Source organism: Tamandua tetradactyla, chromosome 23 (genome assembly GCF_023851605.1).
Source record: "Tamandua tetradactyla isolate mTamTet1 chromosome 23, mTamTet1.pri, whole genome shotgun sequence".
NCBI classification, from domain to species: Eukaryota; Metazoa; Chordata; class Mammalia; order Pilosa; family Myrmecophagidae; genus Tamandua; species Tamandua tetradactyla.
The window spans coordinates 5,675,271-5,702,700 of NC_135349.1; the positions used below are offsets into that span (position 1 = coordinate 5,675,271).

Here is a 27,430-nt window from a genome sequence, read left to right on the forward strand (position 1 = left end):
TACTTTTGCTAAAGAGTACCTTTTTTTTTTTTTTTTTAATTTAACTGGCTGACCGAAGTTATCCGAACTCCTTGTAATAAGGAGGCGTTTTGAAAAATCCTAATTACAGGCTGCTCAGCGGTTGCCTGTAAGAATCAGCTGCATCGGATGCTTCGGGATGAAGTGGTTTAATCAAGGTGCCTTCTAGAACTTGAGTGCTCCCGGGAGGGAATTGGTTTTTTTTTTTTTTTGCAGAAAGAAGCAGTGCGGCGGCGGTGGTGGGAAGTTGGCACGAGTGGTGGCATTTGGAGAGTTGGGTTCTCCGCGTGAAAGCGAGGGCCGGCTCTGTGACACCAAGTGGGTGTGTTGTTTATGAAAGAAAGTGTTGTGGAAAGAAGGAGCCCCGTTGCAAAGCCTCCTCCAGCCAGGCTGGCTGCCTGAAGACAGGATCCGGAGCGAAGGATTCCCTGTGGGTGCAGTCTGCCTGTCACAATGTGAATAACCCCGCAGGCAGAGCAGGTTTTCCTTCTCAGAAAGTAGACAGAACGACCGTGATGTTTAAACCTTTGACATTTTCGAGTCCGGGAAGCTGGCTTGGCGATTTTGTTTGCAATTTGCTTTGGACTCTGAGTAAAGAAATGTTGAAGAATTAATTTAGCATTTTTTGAAATACTTAGCTTTAAAATTTGTGTTTTTAAAATAAAGTTCAGCCCTTTGAAAGATAATTTCAGTTATCAGTCAACTGTCAGACAATTGTGATTGTAAAAGACAACATTTTTTGCATATTTTTAGAGTACGATACACAACCTAGAACAGTATTGGGGGTGTCAGTTTCAGCTTTGTTTAAAAAAATAATCTAGTCAAATAGCTGTTATTGCAGAGGCCAAAGACAATTTAAAAGGTCTTTGTGAACGTGTTGGTCAGATTTAAAAGACTCCAAAATTTGATTCCTGCTTACTGCTTTTATAATTTAATTTTTGCCCAGGATGTATTTATTATATGTTCTTTCAATGCAAGATAAGGAGAGAGGATGGTGATATGAATGGTTGGAGTGCAGTTATAAGGAGGAACAAGTGGGGGCTGCGAGATTACAGGAACGCATTGTTAAGTATAACGTGTGCAGAGCATAGTTAAGGCATTTTTAGTTCCTTTGGGACTCGCCTTTCAGTTTTAACAGAACAATTCTTGAGATATGTCTCTACTAGGAAGGTGACTGGCTGGTTTGGCAAGGAGCCACCATCTTAATGACCAGTTTTGGAATATGCTTGAAGTTCCTAATGGACCATCCAGGGCAGGTGCTGTTAAATGACCTTGCTGCCTCCCACCTCATTAATGTAGATAAGAGTCAAGTTTGTGCCTCACTTGAAAAGATGTTCAGCTTCCCTCATTATGAGATAAATATAAATTAAAGCTGTATTGAGTCCCGCCTTTCACCTATCAGGCAGTGCCCCCCTTCCCCCTGGTCTGCAAACTGCCCGCTTGCGAGGCAGTCTCGTTGCTGGTGGAGGTGTAAGTTTGTTTCAGCTTTTTGTGGAAGCAGCTTTGGCCTCTATCCTTTTGGCCTTCAGGTCGTGCCTTGCCCTTCTCCCAGGAGGAGGGTAGGCTGCATTTCCCGGACCTGGGGTAGCTGGCTTCGGCCGAGTCTGGCCGGAGGGAGCCCCCTGAGAGGTTGGGTGGCAGGAGGAAGGGAGAGGCTGGGTTATTTTTCGTGTCCCCTCCTTCAGCCTCAGACAGCGGCTCTGGCAGGTGCCTTGCTTCTTTCCTGGCTCCAGCTCCCACTACCAGGTCCTCTGTGTTTCCATTTCTGCCCAGCGACCCTAACCCCCAACCTTGGAAATCTCCTCCCCTTTACAGGTGGTAGCAGCGTCTTGCTATTGCTAATCTCTGGGTTGTCTGTCTCACCATTTCCTCTTTGACTTCTCAGCTTTTCCATCACCCAGGTAACCAATTCCTTGTTTTAAACTTCCTTAATTTCAGGTACTTACAGTGACTTCTGTTTCTCTGGTTGACCCCTGAAAGATACAAAAGAGGGCACTTGTCAGTATCTTTTAAAGTCACAAGTGCATAAGTCTTTTGACCCAGCAATACTCGTTTTGGGAATTTAATCTGCAATTATGTATGTTCATGTGTGAGATAATATATGTACAAGATTATTCATTGCGTTGGATGGAAAATAACCTGAGTGTCCATCAGTAGGAGACTCTTCAAATAAATAAAAATATCATCCAAATGGTAAATGAAATGTGAAATTATAGAAAGAAATGTGGAAGCACCTTGTGAATTGATAGGAAAGATGTCCAAAATATCTAGTTAAATTATCAGTGCAAAATGTAGAAAAATGTGTATAGTACCCTATCGTTTCTGTTTTTATTTTATTTTTTTCCTTTTTGAAAAAAAGCAAGTGGTTGCACATGCATGGAATTTCTCTGAAAGGTTCAACAAGGGAATGCCTCTTGAGAAGATACTCTTTCAGGTGCAACTTTAAAGGATGTGAAGGTCTTGCTAACTGCATGCAGCACAGAAGGAAAGGCACTGAGCTGGAAAAGAGCTGTGTGGAGAGAGTTGAGAGCAGCTTTGTGGCTTGAAGAGAGAGTGTGGGGAAAGTTGGGATGAGGTGATGTTGGAGATACAGGGGCCAGCTATCAGGCATTTCCAGTAGGTGAGGAATTCACATTTCATTCTAAGTGCATGAAGGTATTGAATGATTTTAAACAGGGGAGTGATGGTTGATTTATATTTTGAGAATTTTGGCTAATATTTACATAATGCTTTCTATGCTCCAGGCCCTCTCTGTGCTCTATATAGTCTTAATTTATGCTTCACAACAACCCTAATAGGTACTTAATGCTACCATCACTATTTACAGATGATAAAACTGAGGTGCAGGGAAGCCAAGTAACTTGCCTCAAATTATACAGCTAAGTGATGGAGCTGAGATTTGAAACCAGGTGTTCTGTCTGCAGAACCCCTCTTAGCCATTAGACTACTCTCCTCGTAAGGAGGTATGTTCTCAGCTACTGTGTGGAGGGTGGGTTGAAGGAGAAGAGGGAAATCGGGGACACCAGTGAGAAAGTTTTTACAGTGGGTCGGGAGAGAGCTTTGGGAGGCGTGGTGGACTAGGGTGGGAAGGTGAACGGAAGGAATGATTTTATATACATGTGTGGACACAAGCACACACATATAACAAATGTATATAAAAATATTCAGAAACGTGCAGAGACTAATGAAGAAAACACTTGCATTCCCGTTACTCAGAATTAATAGCTCCTAATGTTTTGTCACACTTGTTTCATATCTTTTTTTAATAAAACAATTAATACAGAGAAGTCTTCTTCAACTCAGTATATGGCAACTTCATTATTGCAGTTGCTTGAGAAAAGATTTTGTCGACACCCTTTACTTCTTTTGCATTAGCCTCTGTAAGTAGGTTGACTCAGGTCCCCCCAAAATTTGTGACTACCTGGAACCTCAAATTGCATCCTTATTTGGAAATCGTCTTTGCAGAAATCATTAGCCAAGGTGGGGTCACACTGGATTAGGGTGGGCTCTGAATCCAGTGGCAGGTGTCCTCTAGGAAGAGGAGAGGACACACAGACACAGGGCAGGAGGCTTGGGAAGAGAAGCACACAGAGACTGGAGTCTTGCCATCCAAGCAGCGGACACGGGGAGCAAAAGCTGGAAGAGGGGGGAAGGACTTCCGGAGGAGTGGCCTGCTTACACCTGGGGCTTGGACTTCTGGCCTCCAGGGCTGTGTGTGAGACTAAATTCATGTTGTGAGTTCGGGTTTATTAGGGCAGCCCTAGGAAGCTAAGAATGGTTCCTGATATTCTCCCTGCCTTTATCCTGCTTTACACAGCAGCTCGTAATCCTTCTGAGCACAGATTGTGCCATTCCTCGCTCAAATTCTGCACAGCCCTCAATTTACTTAGAGTGCTGTCCCAGACCCTGCAGTGCAGCGGCCATGTGCTCTCGCCCAGCGTGCTGCAGGTGCCAGAGAGGACATGTGTTAACTCTGCAGGCCACGTACAGTCTCTGTCACAAAGTTTTTTTTTCTTTAACCTTTTAAAAGTGTAAGAACCAGCCTTAACTTGGGGGTTGTCGCTGACACCCCACTCTACCCTAGTCCCTACTGTCTCTTCACATTTCCCATCCCTCTTCCCAGTTTCTTTCCAGCTATGTGGTACCTTTGCTACTCCTTGAACATCCCAAGCATGCCCCTGCCTCTGCACCTTTGTACTTGCTGTTCCCTCTGCCTCTAGCAGCTTTCCCTTAGGTCTCTGCATGTCACATTGCCTTGCTTCGTTCGGGTTTCTGTTCAAATGTCACCTGATCACAGAGTTCTTCCGTAACCAACCTGTCTGAAATGGTAACCCATGCCCTCTTTCCCCCTCCATTGCCCTCTTACCCCCTCCATTGCCCTCTTACCCCCTCCATTGCCCTCTTCCCCCCTCCATTGCCCTCTTCCCCCCTCCATTGCCCTCTTCCCCCCTCCATTGCCCTCTTCCCCCTCCATTGCCCTCTCCCCCCCTCCATTGCCCTCTTCCCCCTCCATTGCCCTCTTCCCCTCTCCATTGCCCTCCCCCCTCCATTGCCCTCCTCTCCCCTCCATTGCCCTCCTCTCCCCTCCATTGCCCTCCTCCCCCCCTCTGATGCCCCCCCCAGCCATTGCCATCAGTCCCACTTTCCCAGCTTTATTTTTCTTTTTAGCACTTATCGCCTCTGACTTGTTACATGTCTGTCTCTTCTCTCTTAGAATGTGAGTACTAGGAAGGCAGGAATATTGTCTCCTTTTATGCACTGCCATATCTCCAAGGCTTAGAGCCCTACTTGGTGCATAGTAGGTCTTCAGTGACTGTTAATAAATATTGAATAAAGTTGAAGTTACTTTCATCTAGCATTCTCTGGTCCTATTCTCCTCTTCCTTTCATATTTCCTGAGACAGCCATTATGGATTTGATGTGAAGCCCCTCTGGGATATTTGTAATACTTTAGCAGATATATGTGTTTGTGTGTCCATAAACGATTTATAGGTCTTTTCTTGGTTTGTTAAAAAAGTTTTTTAAATGTTATTCTACTGTATATAATGGTCTTCATTCTGCATTTGAGATGATCCATATTATTATGTATAGGCTTTGTTTATTTTTTAACTGTTGTAACATTATGTCTTACTCTGTATTGTTGGACTTTAATGTTGGTTTACGTGGTTTGTATTACAAACAGTTTTGAGGCTAATTTCTTAGGCTTGTCTCCTTTTGTAAATGTGTGACAGTTTCTCTGTAGTGTATCCCCAGAGTTGAAATTGCAGGCTTTAGATGTGCCTTCAGCTTTACTGGAGCCTGGGGGATTGCTTCCACATCAGAAGCTTGGGGAGCGTGTCATTATTTCCAGCATTCTCAGGGTTCTAATCAATACTTGGCATTTGTTGGACTCTTCCGTGTTTGTTTCTTGGAAAAGAAATGATATATTGTTTTAATTTGTATTGCTTTACTATTGATGGATTGTATTTTGGAAAATCACTTGAACATACAACTGGGGGGTTGGAAGTGTGGGAAACTCAGGAATCGATGACTTTCTAGGTTTCTGGCTTGTGTGACTGGGTGGGTTCTGTTGCTTGGTGAGAAGTGGTAATCTTGGGAGGCAGGGCTGGGAGAATAGCGTGTTCAGGGTTCATTTTTTTGTTGGAAATGTCTTTAGTTGGTCTTCAGGTGTGTGTGTGTACATGTGTACGTGTACATACTTTTTGCCAGGCAACTTGTGTAGCCTGATGAAAATCTGTGGAAGGAGGTGGGGCAGGCTTCAGTTCTGTAATTTTTGTTTTATAATATAATTAAATTTTTTTATTGGAGAAGTTGTGGGTTTACAGAACAGTCATGCATAAAATACTGGATTCCCTTATATCACCCCGCCACCAACACCTTGCAGTGATGTGGAACATTTGTTACAATTGATGATAGCCACACTTTTATAATTGAACTATTACCTATAGTCCGTGGTTTAATTTAGGGTGTACTGTGTAGTGTAGTTTCATGAAGTGTTAAAAAAATTTTTTATTCTGTTACCATAGATACAATGTAACATTTCCCCTCTTAATCATATGCAGATACGTATTTCAGTGCTTTTTATTGTGTCCGCAATGTTGTATTACCACCACCAACGTCCATTACCAAAACATTCCCATCATTCCTAATAGGAACTCTGTACCTTGCCTTAACTCCCCATTCTTGTCTCTACCTCATCTCCTGGTAACCTATATTCTAGATTCTGACTGTATGAATTTCTTATTCTGGTTGTTTCATATCAGGGAGATTGTACAATATTTGTCCTTTTGTGTCTGGCTTATTTCATCCAACATGATGTCTTCAAGGTTCATCCATATTGTCACATGCATCAAGACTTCATTTCTTTTTATGGCTGAAATATAGTCCATTGTGTATGTGTGTATGTATGTGTATATATATACACACACCATATTTTATTCATTCATCATTTGATAGACACTTGGATTGCTTCCACCTTTTGGCAGTCATGAACAGTGCTGCTGTGAACATTGGTGTGCAAATATCTGTCTGGGTCCCTGCTTTCAAACCTTTTCGTATATACCTAAAAGTGAAATTGTTGGGTCATAGGTAGTTTCAGACTTAGCTTTTTAAACAACTCCCAAACTGTGTTCCACAGTGGCTGCACCAATTTTATACCTGCAATGAATGAGTGTTCCTATTTTTCCACCACTTATTTTCCGCTGTTTTAGTAGAAGCCATTCAAATGGATGTGAAATGTCCCATTATGATTTTGATTTGCATTTCCCTGATGACTAATGATGTTGAGCATCTTTTCATGTGCTTTCTGGACATTTGTATATGTTCTTTGGAGACATGCAAATATTTTGCCCATTTTTAAATTGTTTTTTTTTGTCTTTTTGTTAAGTTGAAGGATGTCCTTATATATTGTGGATATTAATCCTTGATTGGATATGTGGTTGGTCTTCACTTTTGAAGGATATTTTCACTGTGTATGCAATTCTAGGTTGTTAAGTTAATTTATTACCATGCTTTGAAGATGTCATTTCATAGCCTTCTGGTTTCCATTGCTTCTCTTGAGAAGCCATCTGTGTTGGTCTTGTTGCCATTCCTTTGAAGCTAGTGCATCTTTTTTCCCCTCTGGCTGCTTTTAAGATTTTCTCTTTGCCCTTGGTTATCAGCTATGTAGCTATGGTTTTCATCACATTTATCTTGCTTGGTATTAGTGGCTTTTTCCTTCCCCCCTCCCTTCTTTTTTTAGGTCTGTGACAAGCCTGTGACTTGAGATCTTAGGTTGGATATGGAAAATTCTTGGTATATTTTCAGATATTGCTTCTGCTCCATTCTCTATCTATCTCTTCTCCTTCTGGGACTTTAATTACATGTAATTAGACCTTTTAATCATGTCTTGTTATGTCTTTTAGACTCTCTTCTGTGTTTTTCATTCTTTTGTATCTCCATGCTTCATTCTGTATATTTTCTTCTAACCTGTATTGCAGTCTCCCTTAACCCTTTCTTCAGCTCTGTCTAGCATGCGGTTAAAACTGCCTGTTGAGTTCTTAGTTTCAGTTATTGTCTTTTCAGTTTTGAGTGTTCTTTTAGATCCCAGTGTTCTGCTGTGATTTCTCATCTAGTCAGTTAATTTCTTTATTGATCAAAATTATTTTAAAGTCTGTGTCTGTTAACTCCAGTATTTTGATATCCTGTATATTCTGTTGTCTATTTTACTCTCGGTTTTCAGTCATGAAATCGTGACTCTAGCTGTGCCTGTTAAAACTCAAGTCTGGACTTTATTTATGAAAAATTGTAGAAATAATTTGAGGCTCTGGTTGTCTTCCTCAGGAGAGGCTTCTGGCAGGCAGTTCTGATAGGGGACTGTTGCTTTAGTACAACTGGGCACCGAGCTGACTTGCAGCTGGGCTTCTATCTTTGAGAGGATGGTCTCCTTCTGGTGTGCCCTTCACTTAGGATGTAGCTCTTTGGTGCTCCCAGTTGAAAGTCGAGGGTGTTTAGCAGGACTTCTTCTTTTTTTTAAAAATATTTTTGTTGAGAAATCTTTACATACATATTATGCAATCAGTGACTCACAATATCATCACGTAATTGTATATTCAACACCATGATCATTTTTAGAACATTTGTATCACTCCAGAAAAAGAAATAAAAAGAAAAAACTCATACATCCCAACCCTTTACCCCTCCCTTTCTATTTAGTATTTTAATCTACTGAATTTTTTACCCTTTATCCCCCTTCCTGTTATTTAATTTTTATCCTTATTTATTTATTTTTACTCATCTGTCCCTACCCTGGGTAAAAAGAGCATCAAGGTTTTCACAATCACATGGTCACACTGTGAAAGCAATATATTTATATGGTCATCTTCAAGAATCAAGGCTACTGGAATACAGTTCAACAGTTTCCCTTTAACCACTCCAATACACTTTAAACTAAAAAGGAATATCTGTATAATGTGTAAGAATAACCTCCAGGATAACCTCTTGACTTTGTTTGAAATCTTTCAGCCACTGTAACTTTATTTTGTCTCATTTCTGTCTTCCCCCATTTGGTCAAGAAGGCTTTCTCAATCCCATGATGCCAGGTCCTGGCTCATCCCAGGGATTTCTGTCCCAAGTTGCCAGAGAGATTTATACCCCTGGGGGTCATGTTCCACATAGTGGGGAGGGCAGTGAGTGTACCTGCCGAGTTGGCTTAGAGAGTCCACATCTGAGCAACAAAAGAGGTTCTCTGGGAGTGACTGTTAGGTATAATTATAAGTAGGCTTAGTTTCTCCTTTGCAGGAATAAGCTTCACAGGGGTGAGCTGCGAGATTGAGGGTTCAGTCTATTGAATTGGTTTTCTCCCTGTTTGTGAGAAAATCAGGACTTCCCCAGATGGGAAAGTTTAATATTTCCTCCTTTCTCCCAGCAGGGCTTCTGATACTTGGTGGACCCTGAGCTCCAATTTTTGTCTGCCTCTTTCCCCCCTTCCCTAAGATTGCTAGAAAGTTTGCTGACCTCCTCAGATTCTTAGCCACTTTTTTCTGCTTAGTTTTTTTGGCCTTTCAATTGCTGCAGTTAATTGGTAAATGCTTCAGGGAGAAAAGTGGCTCAGATTATTGGGCTCACCTCTCTGCATTTCCCTCCTCTCTGCATTTCCCTCCTGTCTGGGATCCTGGACCCCTAGGTCTTTGCTATGTTGGTAGTTCTTTGCTACCTTCAAACACTTGTTTTTTTTAAATAATTTATTCAGCTTTTATGGCCCTTCTTGGCAGAAGGGTTGGTCTACGACAGACAAGTCAGCCTTTGCTAGAATTAGATTCTCAGTTATTCAATTTTGGTATTTAAAATTTAACTTGTCGCTGAGATATCTAAGTTGAGCTGTTAGGTAGGCAGTTGGCTGTGAGACTTTGCTGCTGAGAAGTCTGATCTGGGTAGCAGATAAGCATTGGAAGATTTTAATTCATGGGTATGGATGAGGTCATCTAGGGGAGAGAGTAGAGAGAAGGAGAAAAATCTCAGGTCTGAGGACAAAGCCAGCAAATGAGACTGAGAAGGGGAACCAGTGAGGCTGAGGACTCCTTGAAGATTGTATGGCACTGCAGAAGGGAAGGGAGGAGGGAGTGCTTTAAGAAGAGAGGGCAGCTGTGCTGAGTGCTTTCAAGAGATTGACTACAATGAGGAGAGAGGAGCTTCTCCTGGACTTGTTGGAAAGGTTTGGGAGCAAGCTAGGCTAGAGTGGGTTAGAGAGTGGATGGGGCAGGACATTGTGGCCCTTACGTGGAAAACTTTAACATGTTGCCAGAAGAGGGGGGAGCCATGGTGGGAGCTCAGTGCGGGGAAGGTTGCTTTGTTTTGCCACTGAACATTTCTCTGGTAAGTGGATTCAGTAGAGCACCAACCATAACTCAGTGAGTTGTAACAGTGAGGCTGTTAGCATTCTCACAGTCTTAGTATAAATAGCTTGGGGAGGTAAGTTAATTAAAAAAAAATTATTGGCAGATCCTTTAGGAAGCAAGTTTATCAATTTATAAGATAAGGCTTTCAAAATTTTTTAAGTGGAATTAAAAAAAAGATTTTATCAAAGTACCTTAAAAGCTGCTTAGAATGAAATACTTTGAATTTGTTGGAAAGTAGTGAATTAAATAAGAATAGAAGTGCCCACCCATGTTAAAAAAAAAAAAAGAGAGAGAGAGACTAGAAACTGTGATTGTCATCCTGATTTTTGAAGTTAACCAAACTTTATTTTAATGGCACTTACTCTTTTTTATTTGCTTCTGTATGATTTTTATTAATAAAACCAATCAATATACAATATGAACATTTTTTCATCACATAGTTGTATATTCATTGTGATCATTTCTTAGAACATTTGCATCAATTCAGAAAAAGAAATAAAAAGAAAACAAAAAAAATTCATACATACCATACCCCTTACTCCTCCCTTTCATTGATCACTAGCATTTCAACCTACCAAATTTGTTTTAACACTTGTTCCCCCTATTATTTATTTATTTTTAATCCATGTTTTACTCATCTGTCCATAAGGTAGATAAAAGGAGCATCAGACACAAGGTTTTCACAATCACATAGTCACATTGCAAAAGTATATCGTTATACAATCATCTTCAAGAAACATGGCTACTGGAACACAACTCCACATTTTCAGGCAGTTCCCTCCAGTCTCTCTGTTACACCTTAACCAAAAATGTGATATCTATTTAATGCATAAGAATAGCCTCCAGGATAACCTCTCAACTCTGTTTGAAGTCTCTCAGCCATTGACACTTTATTTTGTCTCATTTCTCTCTTCCCCCTTTCGGTCAAGAAGGTTTTCTCGCTCCCTTGGTTCTGAGTCCCAGCTCATTCTAGGATTTCTGTCCCACATTGTCAGGAAGGTCCACACCACTGGGAGTCATGTCCCATGTAGAGAGGGGGAGGGCGGTGAGTTTGCTTTTTGTGTTGGCTGGAGAGAGAAGCCACATCTGAGCAACAAAAGAGGTTCTCTTGGGGGTGACTCTTAGGCCTAATCTTAAGTAGGCTTGACCTATCCTTTGTGGGGTTAAGTCTTGAACAAACCCCAAGATTGGGGTCTCAGCCTATTGCTTTGATTGTCCCAACTGCTTGTGAGAATATCAAGAATTCTGTACTTGGGAAAGTTGAATTTTCCCCCTTTTTCACCATTTCCCCAAGGGGACTTTGCAAATACTTTTTATTCACTGTTCAAATCCTTCTGGGATTTATCAAGGCATCACTCTGGACAAACCTACAAAATCTCTGCCCTACTCGAGGTTCCATGTACTTATGGTCAGACTTAAAAAGCTTTTTATAGTTGATGTCAGTTCTCCATCTGACGTGCCACAGATAGAATAGACATGAGATTCTGTATTGTTTTATAATTTGGCTGGAGATAGCTCAGCAAACATTTATTTTAGATAAATATCTTTCACTATTATGTAAATATTTGAAAAGACTCACCTGAGTGAATTCACTTCTAAGGAGATTTTGCAATTTACTTTCAAAGGGCAAATTTACTCTTTTTAGCTGTCTTGGTTCTCAGTAAGTCACCTGGAACATTGTTCAAATAGGAGAAAATAAAAGCTCCTACCTTAAGCTCTCAGCAAGGCTGTTAATATCATAGTCTTCTTTTTGGCAAATTTATTCCTATACTTAGTTAGTAAAACCAATAGCAGTTTGCTTTAAAACTGAACATTTTGGTGATGACTGAACAGTATTTCCCAATATCCAGATGAGTGGAAAATTTTTTCAGTTTTCATCCAGATGTTTGGCAATGTGTAGACACAGCCTTTCTGCAATTTTCTAATTCATTTTCATGAGAACATATGATATTCTCCATTTATTTTGGAGAGTAGAATTTCCTTTTTCTGTGGACAGATACATATGAAACACGTACTTTTTCAGTGGAGTTTGTGGTCCTCTGAGAATTCTCTGGAGGAGGAAATGGGTTGACCTATTTGGTTGCTATGTAGTAAAAACAATCTTGTTTTCATTTTTTTAGTGAACATCTGGGTTGCATTTATTATTTTACATTCTAGAGGTTCTTTAAAACCACAATTTGATAATATGAGGGTTCGTTAAAGCTGTTTTCTATCATTGATTTAAATGCTGTAGGTTGGCTGGTAGACTTTAAAAATATATATATTTTTCTCCCTACAAAATATGGCTTTTAAATGAAAACCCTGTATTTGAAACCATAAAACGGGATCTAGATTTTTTGTGGGGGATGGTGTACAGGAGCCTTCATGCTGCTTATTTCTCTGTTGCCCATTGGTTATTGGTAAAGCCACACTTGGGTCTGTAGCAGACGCTGTCAGGCCGTCGCAACCCTCTGCTTCCTTACCTCCTTGCTCACAGAACCCTGGTTGGTCAGGCACCTACCCGTTGGGTGAACACAGTGGAACATCTGACATGGTTTAAACCAGGCATAATCATCCACTTTTTATTATTAATTGGGGGAGGGGCGGGTGTCTAACATAGCAAATCAGCCCCTGAGACGTGATCAGGGCCGTTTACAAGGGGACTTCACCGAACGCTTCTTCCTTCTTAGAACTATGCAAGGGAGAAACAGCTCCTTTTCTTCTGATAGACCTTGTCGTGTGTGTGCGTGTAGTTTGGTAGCCTTCTTACGCCAGTGATGGAAGCTAAACCTCAATTCCAAGTCCGCATACTGGATTCTTGGCGATGCTGTTGAGTTGCTGAGTTTAAGTCACACAGGAGCCTCCCGATCTTCAGACTTCCTGTCATGCAGGCGGTGTGTATCTTATTTTAGTGGTTGAGGAGAGGTGTACTCTCACTGCCATGTGGCATCCTGAGCCATACGGACTGTACCTGCAGGCAGGCTTTACTCTCTTCGCTTAGTAGAGGGTCTCGTCACTAGGGTGCAGAAGTTATCTCTTTTCTCTTTTGTGATAACTATTCATAAAGCACATACATTTTATCATTTTAAGAACTGACCTAGGGTATATTTTCTTTCTGAGATGAACATTCTCTCCAACTTTAAATGAAACAAAATGTATTTTCATATGTTTCACACATCCATTAATAATTTCAGTAAGCAAATCTTTGTGATTATATTTTAACTCAAAAGTATTTAGAAAAGTGCAGTAATCAAAAGTGGCAGACAATGGCAATTTAATGTACTCTTAGAAGACAGGACTTCCTTTTAGTTCTTAGCAGAGAGGAAATAAAAGAAAATGACCAAGAATGTTCTTTTCCAAGTTTCAGTAATTAGATTAAAATTTTTTTTGAATTGAGAAAGGATCAGACAAATGACTTCTTTTTTGTTTGTGTTAGAATATGGGAAAACTTGAGGTTTTAGAATCTTTTAGGCATTTGGCATATTCACATGAAGAGGTTGCATTTCCCAAGGGTGGGAGGACTTGGTTTCACTGTATGACCACACTTCTGAGAGCATGAGCATTTTTGAGAGTAAAATGATGCCTTTCATTGCCTTATGTAAAAAGAATCTTAATATTGGGTTAAGTATTCTTCTAATGTTGCATTTTCTCAGGAATCATAGAGTTTCTGCTATGAATTCCCAAAGTAACATGTTTATTAGAGCTTAATATAGTAGTCAGATGGTTACTATGAGGTTTTTATTTTTACAAAAGAAAGTCAAATGTACTCTTCCTTTCTGTGGTGAGACTAGCTTTAAATACCCTTCATCCTCCTCATTCCTGATGACAGGCAGGCGGAGGGAACAGAGGTTTCCCAGGAGTGCAGGCTGTGCGCCCACCCTCATCTGTCTCTGAGTACCTCATGAGTACCCAGTAATTTGGCTGGACACACAGAACGTGATTAACTTTTTTTAAATGAGTCTGCGAAAAACATGAGATGTGATGTTTCCCTTGGGTTCTGCTGCTAATAGTGCTTAGATATTTGATTTTAAGATTTAACTCTTTTTTTTTTTTACCTTCTGCACTGTCTTCTTCTCCTGGTTTTTCTTCCACGACAGAGGAGTCTGGGGTCTTCTACCTTTGTCTATCTTCTTTCTGGTAGAGTATTATGATCTTGACAAGCAGCAGACTATCCTGCATCTCAGGATAATGAAGCCAGTCTATTTCAGAAGTCTTTGGATTAATTCTACAGTGAATATTTCAGCTCCCTTTTCTAGTCTGCCTGTAAAGGTTTGAGGTAGGTTAAAAAGGAATTTCACTCTTCAGGGAAGAGTCCACTCTCCTAGTTGTCTGGCTACCTTGGGATTTGATGCAGGCCTGGCCAGGTGCGCTGGAGTCCTCCGTCCAAGGGAGCAGTCTGCTGGCTTACTTTGGAGAGAGGGCCCCTGAGAGAAGTCCCCTAAGGTCATTGGATTGGCTGTGCTCTTCTGGTGCTCTTCTGGTTTCATCTTGGTTGTAGCAATCAAGAAGCATGATTGGCAAGGTTGACTGGGAATTTCGGGGAAGCCGTTTCCTTAATTGAAGAGTTTCCAGGTCATCCCAGTTTTCACTTAAAGCCACATTTGGGTGGTGAAACTAACCTTACCGTCTCCCTGTATTGGAGACAAGGGAGAGCCATCTGTTACTATAGTTACCACTTTCATTAGAGACGGTTTCTACTTGTTTTATGGCAGACCTTTTCTCCCAAATGTCCCTACCACGTCTGTCCGTCCCTCCATCTGTTGCTGACACTCCCAGCAGCGCACCAGAGTGGGACCCCAGGCCCCCACAGCCCTGTGGTGGGCCATCCTCATGGTGATTTGTTGGGATGGCTCGATTTGGAGTTACCCGTACTGCCATCCCTTCTTAAATGGTGTTTGTCTTCTGGGATTGGGTAGGTCTCCCTTGCCCTGCGCCCTCTGAGGGAATTATGATTTCCCAATTTTTTCCTGTTTGCTGTATCAGGTCAGCCATGGAAGATATTTCAGATAATTTTTTCAGTTCAAAGCAGAAAATAGTCAACTGTTATGTTAATGTTTTCCTGACAATTGTACATCTACTTTCTGCATGCTTACATAAATTCGATGAAACATTTGAACATGATATATTTAATGTCCACATTTTTTTTCATACTTTTTATGGTTTTATTCTACACGAATAAAACTTGCACACAAGTTGTCGGTTTGTTTTCTTTGCTGTGCAGCGGGGCCCTGGGGTTGAGGGCTCTGCTGGCCAGTGGGGCTGCTCTTCCACGATGGCTTTGCAGTTCCTAGAAATGGTGAGATCTGATGCACGTCAGTAATCTTCTTAAGCTTTAGTTTTACTATGTAAATGGACATTAAAATTAATCTTCTTAAATTAATCTTCTTAAGCTTTAATTTTTACTATGTAAATGGACAGATTTTACTATGTAAATCTCCAGGTAGCCCAAGAGAGCCTCTTTTGTTGCTCAGATGTGGCCCCTCTCTCCAGCCAACACAACGAGCAGTCTCACCACCCTACCCCTCTCTGTGTGGGACATGACTCCCAGGGGTGTGGACCTTCCTGGCAACGTGGGACAGAGATCTTGGAATGAATGGAGACTCAGCATCAAGGGATTGAGAAAAACCCTAGAATGAGCTGAGACTTAGCATCAAGGGATTGAGAAAACCTTCTCAACCAAAAGGGGGAAGAGGGAAATGAGACAAAGTGTCAATGGTTGAGAGATTCCAAACAGAGTAGAGAGGTTATCCTGGAGGTTATTCTTATGCATCACGTAGATATCATCTTGTTATTCAAGATGTAATGGAGAGGCTGGAGGGAACTGCCTGAAAATGTAGAGCTGTGTTCCAGTAGCCATGTTTCTTGAGGATGATTGAATAATGATATAGCTTTCACAATGTGACTGTGTGATTGTGAAAACCTTGTGTCCGATACTCATTTTATCTACCTTGTCAACAAAGGAGTAGAACATATGGAATAAAAATAAATAATAGGGGGAACAAATGCTAAAATAAATTTAGTTTGAAATGCTAGTGATCAATGAAAGTGAGGGATAAGGGGTATGGTAGGTATAATCTTTTTTTTTTTCTTTCCTGTGTTCGTTTTATTTCTTTTTCTATTTTTTTTTATTTCTTTTTCTGAATTAATGCAAATGTTCTAAGAAATGATGAATATGCAACTAAGTGATGATATTGTGAATTACTGATTATGTATGTTTTATTTTGTTTCTTTATTTTTTAATTAATAAATAAATTAAAAAAAAAAGAAATCATACCAGAAGTGAAGCATGATGTAAAGGATGTTAAAGATTGTGTTTTACTCACACTACTCCCATTTTAAAACAAAGGCAAAGATAATTTTGCTAATAAAAGAATTCAGAGATTAAAAAAAAAAAGCCCAGGTAGAATAGTTTATATGAAGAATTTATCAAAAATTCCAGAAAATTAGTTGACAGGCAAAATTGTTAGCTGTCAACATATTGTGCCCCTCATACCCATTTACATACCATGTGGGGTGGGTCGTTGATTGTAAACTGTTGTAAATGTGGGTTTAGGAATAACTGATGTTAGTTAGATGATAGTATTATTTGCATCTTTTTCCCTCAACCATTTTTTTTTTTTTTTTTTTCAATTGGAGAGATTTTGGGTTTACATGGAAATCATGCATAAAATACAGGATTCCCATATACCACCCTATTAATAACACCTTGTGTTGTTTTGGTACATTTGTGTTATAATTCATGAAAGCAGATTTTTGTAATTGTACTATTAGCTGTAGTGCATGGTTTAACTTAGGGTTCACTGTGTTGTGCTTTCCATGGATTTAAGAAAAAATTTTATTCTGGTAACGCATATACAACTTAAAATTTCCCCTTTTAACTGCATTCCAATGTATAATTGGGACTGTTGGGCTACCTTCATCACCATTACCAAAACTTTACGTTATCAACCGGAATAAAAACCCCATACATTTTAAGCCTTAGCTCCCCATTCCCTACCCCAACCCCATCCCCTGCTAACCTATATTCTAGATTCTGACTCTGTGAGTTTGCTTATTCTAATTATGTTTTATCAGTGAGATTGTGTACTATTTGTCCTTTTGTGTGTGGCTTATTTCACATGACATGGTTTCTTCAAGGTTCATCCATGTCACATGTAGCAGAACTTTATTCCATTTTACAGGTCGGTAATTCCATTGTATGTATGTATCACATTTTGTTTATCCATTCTACTGTTAATGGACACTTGGTTTGCTTCTACCTTTTGGCAATCATGTAATGGCAGTATGAAATTTTGTGCAAACAGCTGTTTGAATACCTGCTTTGAAATCTTTTGGGTATATTCCTAAAAGTGGGATTTCCAGGTCATATGGTATTCTAAACTTTGTTTTCTGAAGACCCACCAAACTGTCTCCATAGTAACTGCACTATTTTACATTCCCACCAACAATGAATGAGTGTTCTGTTTCTCTGTATCCTCTCCAGTGCTTTTCATTTTCTGCTGCTGCTGCTGTTTTTTAATAGTAGCCATTCTAGGGGGTGTGAAATGATATCTCATCGTGGTTTGATTTGCCTTTCCCTAATGACTAATGATCTTGAGCATCTTTTCATGTGCTTTTTGGCCATTTGTATATATTGTCTTGGAGAAATGTCTGTTCAGGTCTTTTTTTGGTACCAAATGAACATTTTTTGCTTTAGTCTTACACATAAGTTAAAAGTTTTAAAATATGAATTACCATCTGTTTTCATCACCCTGCAATACTGACGTTCCTTTGTTCTTCCTCATGCAAAAAGAGAATTTTTTAATTTGTACATTTAGTTGCTATCATTGTATACTGTAGGCATTCCTAGATTATACCATCTCAGTCTTTTTCTGTCTACTTTCCTACTGATTTCATTTATGTCCCCAACCTTCTTCCCTCTATCATTCTCACATTCAGCTTCATTCAGTGTACTAGCATTATTGTATTACAGTTAGGTAGTATTGTGCTATACATTTCTGAATTTTTACAATCAGTCCTGTTGCACAATCTATATCCCTTCAGCTCCAATTACCCAATATCTACCCTATTTCTATCCCCTGATGGTCTCTGTTCTTAGCTGAAATTCTCCAAGTTTATTCACTAGTGTTAGTTCATATCAGTGAGACCATACAGTATTTGTCCTTTTGTTTCTGGCTAATCTCACTCAGCATAATGTCCTCAAGGTCCATCTAGGTTGTTGCATACTTTATAACTTTATTCTATTTTACAACTGCATAATATTCCATCGTATGTATATACCACAGCTTGTTTAGCCACTTGTTTGTTGATGGACATTTGGGCTGTTTCCATCTCTTGGCAATTGTAAATAATGCTGTTGTAAACCTTGGTGTGCAAATGTCCATTTGTGCCGTTGCCATCATGTCCTCTGAGTAGATACCTAACAATGGTATTGCCAGATTATATGGCAATTCTATACTTAGCTTCCCGAGGAACCACCAAGCTGCCTTCCACAGTGGTTGTACCATTTGACATTCCCACCGTCAGTGGATAAGTGTACCTCTTTTTCCACATCCTCTCCAGCACTTGTCATTTTCTTTTTTATTGATAATGGCCATTCTGGTGGGTATGAGATGATGTCTCATTGTGGTTTTGATTTGTGTTTCCCTAATAGCCAGGGAAGTTGAGCATCTTTTCATATGTCTTTTGGCCATTTGTATTTCCTCTTCTGAGAAGTGTCTGTTCTTGTCTTTTGCCCATTCTGTGATTGGGTTGTCTGTCTTTTGTTGAGTTGAGCAGTCTCTATATATTCTGGATACTAGACCTTTATCTGATATATTGTTTCCAAATATTGTCTCCCATTGTGTAGGCTGTCTTTTTACTTTCTTGACGAGGTCTTTGATGCACAAAAGTGTTTAATTTTGAGGAGTTCCCATTTCTTTCTTTCTTTCTCTAGTGCTCATGCTTTAGGTGTAAGATCTAGGAAACCACCTCCTATTATAAGATTTATAAGATATTTCCCTACATTTTCTCCTAAAGGTTTTATGGTGTTAGATCTCATGTTTAGGTCTTTGATCCATTTTAAGTTAATTTTTGTATAGGGTATGAGATACAGATCCTCTTTCATTCTTTTGCATGTCGCTATCCAGTTCTCTAGGCACCATTTATTGAAGAGACTGTTCTGTCCCAGGTGAGTTGGTTTGACTGCCTTATCAAAGACCAGTTGTCCATAGATGAGAGGGTCTACATCTGAACACTCTGTTCAATTCCATTGGTCAGTATATCTGTCTTTATGCCAGTACCATGCTGTTTTGACCACTGTAACTTCATAATACTCCTTAAAGTCAGGTGGTGTGAGACCTCCAACTTCATTTTCTTTCTCAGGATATTTTTAGCTATCTGGGGCACTCCACCCTTCCAGAAAAATTTGGTTATTGGTTTTTCTATTTTTGAAAAGTAAGTTTTTGGGATTTTACTTGGTATTGCATTGAATCTGTAAATCAGTTTAGGTAGAATTGACATTATAACTATATTTAGTCTTCCAGTCCATGAATACGGTATGTCCTTCCATTTATTTAGGTCTTCTTTGATTTTTATTTTAGCAATTTCTTATAGTTTTCTTTGTATAGGTCTTTTGTATCCTTAGTTAAATTTATTCCTAGATATTTTCTTTTGATTGCAGTTGTAAATGGAATTTTCTTCTTGATTTCCCCTTGTGATTGTTCATTACTAGTGTATAGAAGCACTACAGATTTTTGAGTGTTAATCTTGTAACCTGTTGTACTCAAGAAGTACAACTAAGAATTAGTTGTACTCAATTCTTAGCTCTAGTAGTTATGCTGTGGAGTTTTCAGGGTTTTTGACATATAGTATCATAGCATCTGCAAACAATGAGAGTTTTCCTTCTTCCTTTCCTTGTAATTCTTTTTCTTATCTAATTGCTCTGGCTGGAACCTCCAACGCAATGTTGAATAACAGTGGTGATAGTGGGCATCATTGTCTTGTCTCTGATCTTAGAGGAAAAGTTTTTCCCCATTGAGGATGATGTTAGCTGTGGGTTTTTCATATATTCCCTTTATAATGTTGAGGAAGTTCCCTTCTATTCGTATCCTTTGAAGTGTTTTCCACAAGAAAGAATGTTGAATTTTGTCAAAGGCCTTTTCTGCATCATTCGAGATGATCATGTGGTTTTTCTGCTTTGATTTGTTGATATGGTATATTACATTAATTGATTTTCTTATGTTGAACCATCCTTGCATACCTGGGATGAATCCTACTTGGCATGTTGTATAATCCTTTTAATGTGCTGCTGAATTCGAGTTGCAAGAATTTTATTGAGGGCTTTTGCATCTATATTCATTAGAGAGATTGGTCTGTAATCGTCTTCTCTTGTAGTATCTTTGTCTGGCTCTGGTATGAGGGTGATGTTGGTTTCATAGAATGAGTTAGGTAGCCTTCTCTCTGCTATTTTTTGTAATGAGTTTGAGCAGGATTGGTACTAATTCTTTCTTGAGCATTTGGTAGAAGTCACATGTGATGTCATCTGGCCCTGAGCTTTTCTTTTTGGGAGCTTCTTAATGACTGAATTTCTTTACTTGTGATTGGTTTGTTGAGGTCATTTCTTCTCGAGTCAGTGTTGATTGTTCATGTCTTTCTAAGAAGTTGCCCATTTCATCTGCATTGTCTAGTTTATTTGTATAAAGTTTTTCATAGTATCCTCTCATTACCTTCTTTATTTCTGTGGGATCAGTGGTTATGTCTTGTCTTCCATTTCTGATCTTCTGGTTTTGTTAATCTTCTTACTGATTTTCTCATAGAACCAACTTCTGGTTTTGTTAATTTTCTCGATTGTTTCCATGTTCTCAATTTCATTTATTTCTGCTCTAATCTTCATTATTTCTTTCCTTTTGCTTGTTTTGGGGTTAGTTTGCTGTTCTTTCTCCAGTTTTTCCAAGTGGACAACTAATTCCTTGATTTTTGCTCTTTCTTCTATTTTGATATAGTCATTTAGGCAGTAAATTTCCCTCTTAGCAGTGCCTTTGCTGCATCCCGTAAATTTTGATATGTTGTTTTCATTTTCATTTGCCTCAAGATATTTACTGATTTCTCTTGTAATGTCTTCCTTGACCCATTGGTTGTTTAAAATTGTGTTGTTGAGCCTCCATTTATTTGTGAATTTTCTGGCCCTCTGCCTGTTATTGATTTCCAACTCCATTCCTTTATGATCTGAGAAGATGTTTTGTATGATTTCAATTTTTTAAAATTTGTGACCCACCATATGGTCTGTCCTTGAGAATGATCCATGAGCACTTGAGGAAAAGGTGTATCCTGCTGTTGTGAGGTGTAATGTTCTATAAATGTCTGTTAAGTCTAGCTCATTTATTGAATTATTCAAATTGTCTGTTTCTTTATTGGTCCTCTGTCTAGATGTTCTGTCCACTGATGAGAGTAGGGAATTGAAGTTTCCAACTATTATGGTAGATGTGTCTGTTTCTCTTTTCAGTGTTTTCCCATGTATTTTGGAGCACTCTGGCTTGGTGCATAAATATTTATGACTGTTATGCCTTCTTGTTGAATTGTTCCTTTTATTAATACATAGTGTCCTTCTTTGTCTCTTTTAGTTGCTTTACGTTTGAAGTCTAATTTGTTGAATATTAGTATAGCTACTCCTGCTCTTTTCTGATTTGTTGCTTGCATGAAATATCTTTTCCCAACCTTTCACTTTCAACCTGTTTATCTCTGTGTCTGAGATCCATCTCCTGTAGAGTCCTGTTTTTTAATACATTCTGCCAGTCTATGTCTTTTGATTGGAGAGTTTAACCCATTAACATCTAGTGTTATTACTGTAAGGGCAGTACTTTCTTCTTTCATTTTGCATTTTGGATTTTATATGTCATATCTAATTTTTCGTCTTTTTACCTTTACTGATGGTCTTCATTTCTACACTGTTTTCCACACCTCTCTCTCCTGTCTTTTTCTATCTATCTCTAGTGCTTCCTTTAGTATTTCTTGCAGAGCTGGTCTCTTGGTCACAAATTCTCTCAGTGATTTTTTTGCCTGAAAATGTTTTAATTTCCCCCTCATTTTTGAAGGACAGTTTTGCTGGATATAGAATTCTTGGTTGGCAGTTATTCTCTTTTAGTATCTTAAATATATCATCCCACTGTCTTCTCACCTCTGTGGTTTCTGCTGAAAAATCTACGCATAGTCTTATTGGGCTTCCCTTATATGTGATGGATTGCTTTTCTCTTGCTGCTTTCAAGATTCTTTCTTTCTCTTTTACATCTGACATTCTAATTAGTAGGTGTCTTGGAGTACATCTATTTGGATTTATTCTTTTTGGGGTACTCTGCACTTCTTGGATCTGTAATTTAAAAAGTCTTTTATAAGACTTGAAAAATTTCAGTGATAATTTCCTCCGTTAGTTTTTTTCCTTCTTTTCCCTTCTCCTCTCCTTCCGGGACACCCACAGCATATATATTCATGCACTTCATGCTGTCATTCAATTCCCTGAGTCCCTGCTCATATTTTCCCACTCTTTTCCCTGTATTTTCTTTTTCTTGTTGGTTTTCAGATGTCCCATCCTGTAGTTCACTAATCCTATCTTCTGTCTCTTGAAATCTAACATTGTAGGTTTCCATTGTGTTTTCCATCTCTTCTGCTGTGCCTTTCATTCCCATAATTCTGTGATTTGTTTTTTCAGACTTTCAATTTCTTCTTTTTGTTCATTCCTTGCCTTCCTTATATCCTCCCTCAATTCGTTGATTTAATTTTTTTTTGTTTTTTTTATTAATTAAAAAAAGAATTAACAAAACAATTAGAAATCATTCCAATCTACATGTACAATCAGTAATTCTTAATAACATCACATAGTTGCATATTCATCATTTCTTAGTACATTTGCATCGATTTAGAAAAAGAAATAAAAAGACAACAGAATAAGAATTAAAACAATAATAGAAAGAAAAAAAACAAAAAAAACAAAAGCAAAAAACCTATACCTCACATGCAGCTTCATTCAGTGTTTTAACATAATTGCATTACAGTTGGGTAGTATTGTGCTGTCCATTTCTGAGTTTTTATATCCAGTCCCGTTGTACAGTCTGTATCCCTTCATCTCCAATTATCCCTTCTCTTTTTTTTTTTTTTTTTTTAATTAACGGAAAAAAAGAAATTAACCCAACATTTAGAGATCATACCATTCTACACATGCAATCATTAATTCTTAACATCATCACATAGATGCATGATCATCATTTCTTAGTACATTTGCATTGGTTTAGAAGAACTAGCAACATAACCGAAAAAGATATAGAATGTTAATATAGAGAAAAAAATAAAAGTAATAATAGTAAAATCAAAACAAAACAACACAAAACCAAACAAAAACCTATAGCTCAGATGCAGCTTCATTCAGTGTTTTAACATGATTACTTTACAATTAGATATTATTGTGCTGTCCATTTTTGAGTTTTTGTATCTAGTCCTGTTGCACAGTCTGTATCCCTTCAGCTTCAATTACCCATTGTCTTACCCTGTTTCTAACTCCTGCTGAACTCTATTACCAATGACATATTTCAAGTTTATTCTCGAATGTCCGTTCACATCAGTGGGACCATACAGTATTTGTCCTTTAGTTTTTGGCTGGATTCACTCAGCATAATATTCTCTAGGTCCATCCATGTTATTACATGGTTTCGTTGATTTAATTTTTGATGAGATTTTCCATGTCTGTTCAAACATTCTGAAATAATTGTTTCATCTCCTGTATATCGTTTGAATTGTTGGTTTGTTCCTTTGACTGAGCCATATTTTCAGTTTTCCTAGTATTATTTGTTATATTTTGCTGGCGTCTAGGCATTTTAATTTCGTTAATTTATTCTGGAGATTACTTTCACTTTTTTTTACCTAGGATTTTCTTCCTGGATGACTTTGTTATCTGTCTGTTCTTTGACATTCAGTTCAGCTTATTCTAGCCCTCTAGCTTAGGTTTTGTGTAACAGATGGGAATTTTTCAGTTCTTGTTTTCTTGTTTCTTGCCCTGCCTGTATGGTGCCTTTTCCCCTCCTTAGGAGGATCTACTTAGGTATTATAGACCTGTTCTGGTTTGCTTGCTGCCAGAATACAATGTACCAGAAACAGAATGGCTTTTCAAAGGGGGAATTTAATAAATTGCTAGTTCACAGTTCTAAGGCCGAGAAAATTCCCAATTAAAACAATCTATAGAAATGTCCAATTTAAGGCATCCGGGGAAAGATACCTTGGATCAAGAAGGCCAACAACATTCAGCATTTCTCTCTCAGCTGGAAAGGCCACATGGTGAACATGGTGGGGTCTACCGGCTTTCATGTGGCTCTACCAAAAAGAGACTCTCTCCAAAATGTTTCCTCTTTTAAAGGATTCCAGCAAGCAACTACACCTTTAGTAGGTGGAGACACACCTCCATGGAAATAATCTAATCAAAAGTTACAATTTTTGGGTCACATCTTCATGGAAGCAATCAAAATACTCCCACCAAGCAATACTGAATGAGGATCAAAGGGCATGACTTTTCTGGGGTCCACCACAGATTCAGACTGGCACAAGACCCGAGTCAGATTTTCCCAGACCAAGCTGGCCTCCTCTCAGGAAGAGTCACCTATGTCAGTTTTCCCTGAGGGTGAGACCCAGCAGGTTGAAAGACTTTCCTATGAAGACTCTGGAATCTTTTTTTCATATCCTGCCCAGTATGTGGTACTTGTCTGCCTCTGGATCCCACCAGCATAAGGTGATGTGGTACCTTTAACTTCAACAGACTCACCCTGGGTTCTGGGTGGGCTTGCAGCCAGTCCAGCCTGTCCAGACGGGGGTATGCTGTGTTGTCCGGTCACTGACGTGGCCCTAGCAGTTGTTCTGTACTGTTCCTGGCTATTTACTAGCTGCTCTGGAGAATTAGCTAAATCCTACTCCTCACTAAGCTGCCATCTTGACTCCCTTGCCTATTAAGGTGTTTTGCCCATTTTTAAATTGGGTTTTCTTTTTGTTGTTGAGTTGAAGGATTTCTTTACATATTCCAGATATTAAACCCTTATTAGATATGTAGTTTCCAAATATTTTCTCCCATTGTATAGTTATCATTTTGCTTTCATGATAAAGTCCTTTGCACAAAAGTTTTAAATTTTGATGAATTCCCCCCCTTTAATTATTTATTTTTGTTGCTTGTGTTTTGGATGTAAAGTCTGAGAAAACATTGCCTTACACAAGGTCCTGAAAATGCTTTCCTACATTTTCTTCTAGAAGTGTTATAGTTCTGGCTCTTCTGTTTATGTCTTTGACCCATTTTGAGTTGATTTTTGTATATTGTGTGACATAGGTCTCTTAACTTTTTATTTTGAAAATTTGTACATGTGCAGGAAAATGGAAAGTATAGTACAATGAATATCCATGATGTCATCTAAATTTTTTAATTGCTCATGTTTTGATTGTTCAATTGCTTTCTCTCTTTAGTATATAATACAATTTCTTTTTTCTGAACCACTTGAAAGTAAGTTGCAAACAGCATAATACTTTATCCTTGAATACTTTAGCATTCACCTCCTAAGGATATTCTCCATAACTACATCTATGATCATACATAAGAAAATGAACCATAATTCCATAAAATAATTTCACATGTAGTCCAAATTCATTTTTCCCCACTTAGTCCCAAAATGTCTTTTATAGCCAGATTTTCACCTGTTTAGGCTCTAATCAAGGTTCACACCTTATATCGAGTTATGCGTGTCAGTCTTTTTTGAAGAGACTATTTTGAAGAGTCCAGACCTGTTGTCTGATACCATTATTTATATTTTGTAGAGCCAATGAGATGTTTAAGTCGAAAAGATAATTGCTTTGGTTTTCTTAGTGTCACTCTTTATTATAAGAAATGTTAAAATCATCTACTTGATTTAAGGTCAAAGTCATATTCATTTTTCTTCTTCTTTGGTAAATGTGGATTAAATTGATAATCAAAAGGAGTTACTAAAAGGCTCAGATGTCAATGAAATATGTGAGTGGGTGGGCTTGGAACAAATATACACAGTGGTTTGTTAGACTTACCCCCATATGGAGATGATTAGTTGTCTGGCTTAACGTAGTAAGGATTTTATTTTAATATTCAGCCAAGGCTTTATGAAGAAATGAGTTCTAGAATTGGAAAGGTTGGTAAGGGAAACTGTATTTACATAATACAAAAAAGAGGCCTTTGCTGTCAAAACCTTGGCTAAAGAAGAAGCCTTAAGCCTCTCAGGAACAAATTCTTCCTTTTACTTCTTCCAACCCTCAACACTTTGCTGTTGGCAGTTGAAAAAATATTTAACTTTAGCTGCAGATGAAACTAATAGAGGATCCAGCTGTAACTTTTTGTTGTTTGTATATCTGGTGCTTGATGACAGCAGACTCATTGTATGAAAATTCAATAAAGGAAAGGGCAGGGTGGGAAAAAAAAATGACACTCTATAAAAGCCCGCAAGAAATAGCAACAGGATCTAGGAGTTTTCCTTGCAGACTCCTGATTTAAATTCCATCCTGAAGTTTTATTTTGTTTGTGATTAGTCCATTAGGCATTCTATTTTTCCCTTTTTAATAATATTATGCGTAGAACCATATACATGAGTTTGGCACATTGTTTTAGTGGGAGGTAGAAAACAGTGACTGAGAAAGCAGAAGAGTGAACTCTCCTAAGGTAAAATAGGGCCAGGATTTTTCCAAAATCTCGTTCCTGCTGGTGTGGATACGGCAGCGATCTGTGAAAGAAAACCATGTTCTCTTCTCTTAAATTTGTCAGCAGTACTTGTTTTTGTACATTATATATCATATAGCAGGTAAATATAAAATTAAATTTCCGCTTTGTATAACTGTCCAGTGTAATCACTATAAAAGTTTTGCGTCTTTTATCAGCTCTGTCTTATGATGACTAAGTACATATTATTGCCCTGTGGTTGAAGAGCAGTTTTCTTTTTTGGTGCATGGACCTGTAATCAATTGTTTCCTAAAATAGTTTTTCTGATAAATATAATTATCATAAGGCTAGTGATTTTCACATACTATGCGTCTAAAATGGTTTTCTTTTCTTTCGTTTTTTTTAGTGTTAAGGAGATGATGTTTCTCAAATTTCTTGTAATTGTAACCAGACATCCTGTTTGGGGGCCATTTGAGACTAGTTGCCAGTGAAGAAATTGTGCAGTTCTTGTATCACCTTTTGAGTTATTCTTTTTTAGATGTGATTTTATAGACAGGTATCCTTGAAATTTCATACTTTATTTTTAGATGATCTTTCTATATTTCTGTGGTTCAGGGTATCAGTAATGAATGTATTATTCAGCACAGAAATATTGTTCACTGTCTTAATGCTGATTAAACTGTATGGGAACAATAAACCAGTGGCACTTGTGGATATATTATGTGAAGACTACCACACGGGTTTAAGAGGAGAGAACGTTGCTTTCTTTCACAGACTGCTACCGGATCTACACCAGCAGGAAGGAGATTTGGCAGAATCCTGGCCCCATTTTACATAGAGGACTCAGTTTTCTGGGTTCTCTTTTCAGCCTCCCGCTGAAA

General features: G+C 38.6%; 1 protein-coding gene and 1 long non-coding RNA gene across 4 annotated transcripts in view; one reads left to right on the forward strand and one right to left on the reverse strand.

The window, feature by feature from the left end:
• On the reverse strand, positions 1-25,995 carry LOC143666946 (uncharacterized). 2 transcript variants are annotated; one of them, XR_013167784.1, is made up of 3 exons: positions 25,928-25,995; positions 1,882-1,991; positions 1-605 (listed from the first exon to the last, which is right to left on the reverse strand). It is a non-coding gene; the product is annotated as an uncharacterized LOC143666946 (long non-coding RNA). The 2 variants fall into 2 exon arrangements; XR_013167785.1 differs by having other exon boundaries at positions 1,965-1,991; positions 25,928-25,965.
• CYTH3 (cytohesin 3) overlaps positions 1-27,430 on the forward strand; it is a 103,092-nt gene that overhangs the window by 1,144 nt on the left and 74,518 nt on the right. The gene's annotated exons all lie outside the window — the stretch shown is intronic.